The sequence below is a fragment of the Triticum dicoccoides genome, chromosome 7B (assembly GCF_002162155.2).
Source record: "Triticum dicoccoides isolate Atlit2015 ecotype Zavitan chromosome 7B, WEW_v2.0, whole genome shotgun sequence".
In the NCBI taxonomy this organism is placed as follows: domain Eukaryota; kingdom Viridiplantae; phylum Streptophyta; class Magnoliopsida; order Poales; family Poaceae; genus Triticum; species Triticum dicoccoides.
In genome coordinates this window covers 637214550-637216550 of record NC_041393.1, presented here as the reverse complement: position 1 = coordinate 637216550, position 2001 = coordinate 637214550, and positions in this window count along the sequence as shown.

The following is a 2001-nucleotide window of genomic DNA, read 5'->3' as shown; positions in this document are numbered from 1 at the left end:
AACCTACCCCGTACCCCACTTCCCCCCCATCGCTCTCTCCTTCCCCCCGATCCAGATCGGATCGGGAAGGGGAACGACCCGCCCCGACTCCATCGACCCGCCGACCGCGTCGCCTATCGTCCCTGGAGCACCATCACCGCCCCCGCTTCGACCTCGTCGGAGCCACCACGCCGGCCTGCCTCCTCGCCTCCTCATCTCTCTCCTCGACGGAGCGTCGTCCCCGTCCGCCTCCTCGCCTCAACGCCGCGGTGCCGACGCCGTCGCCGGTGCTGCCTCGCCGGACGACACCGACCTCGTTCCCCCGCCGTCGGCCGGAACGCCGCCTCGACCATGCCACCCCGCTGGACCGGCCCCGCCTTCCTCCCTCGACGGCCTGCCTCGTCTCCGACGCCGTCGTCCCCGTCCTCCTCCCCGAACGGCCTCCACGCGCCTCGACGCCTCCCTGCTCACCACCGCTGGTGAGGACCCGTTCGTCCTCCCCTTTCCCCCGCTCATCGTCGCGGTCGCCACGGCCGCCCCGACCACCACCGCGGCCCCGCACGGCGCTCTTCCCGCTCTTCCCTGCCGCTCCGGCCCGCTGCCGGCCCCGTCCACCGCTCGGTCGCCTCGCTGGCGCCGCTCGCAGCCCGGCCGACCTCGCCGTGGCTGCGGCCCCTCTGGCCGTCGCCGTGGCCTCACCCCTGGCTGGCGCCCCCTGTAATCCCGGGCAAGCGCCCACGCGCCCGCACCCAGCGCCCGCCCCGCTAAGGCCTCTGTGCCAGTGCCAAACGGGCCCCACCCCCCTGAAACGTTATAAAAAAAAGAGAATTAAAATAAATAAATAAATAAGTAAATAGATAGATAAAATTAAATATTAATGAATTAATTAACTAAATAATTAACTTAATTAATTCTTTTTAAAGTAACTAATTAAGATTAATTAACCTAATTAACTGATTAACTTAATTAACTAAAATAGTCAATGACATGCGGGACCCACGCGTCAGCTTGACCCAGTCAACACCTCTGTTGACTGATGACATCATGCTGACATCAGCAAGCACTATTCTGGATAATGTTGCATTAAAATAATTAAATAAATCCTGAAAATGATTTAAATCTTTTAAAATTAATAGAAAATAAACCGTAGCTCAGATGAAAATACTTTCTACATGAAAGTTGCTCAGAACGACGAGACGAACCCGGAAACGCAGCCCGTTCGTCCGCCACGCATCCCTAACCTATCAAACTCGCAACTTTCCCCCTCCGACTCCTGTGCTCGAAAACACGAAACACCGGGGATACTTTCCCGGATGTTTCCCCCCTTCGTCGGTATCACCACCTACCGCGTTAGGGCACACCTAGCACAATGTATTACCGCGTCTTGCTTTGTGTTACATTTGATTGCTCTGTTATTTATTATGTTCCCCCCTTCGATACTTTTTCCGGTAGACCCCGAGACCGCTGCCGGTACCCCTGTGATCGACTACGGAGTTGACGACCCCTCTCTCTTGCCGGAGCAACCAGGCAAGCCCCCCCTTTGATCACCAGATATCGCCTATTCTACTCTCTACTGCTTGCATTAGAGTAGTGTAGCATGTTACTGCTTTCCGTTAATCCTATTCTGATGCATAGCCTGACATTGTTGCTACATCTGTTGATACCTTACCTGCAATCCTAAATACTTAGTATAGGATGCTAGTTTATCATCTTTGGCCCTACATTCTTGTTAGTCTGCCTTGCTATACTATTGGGCCGTGATCACTCGGGAGGTGATCACGGGCATATACTATATACTTTACACTGTTACATTACCTGTGATACTGTTCGGAGTTGGGGGCTGAAAGGACAGGTGGCTCCATCCCGGTAGAGGTGGGCCTGGGTTCCCGACGGCCCCCGACTGTTACTTTGTGGCGGAGCGGCAGGGCAGGTTGAGACCACCTAGGAGACAGGTGGGCCTGGCCCTGTTCGGCGTTCGCGGATACTTAACACGCTTAACGAGATCTTGGTATTTGATCTGAG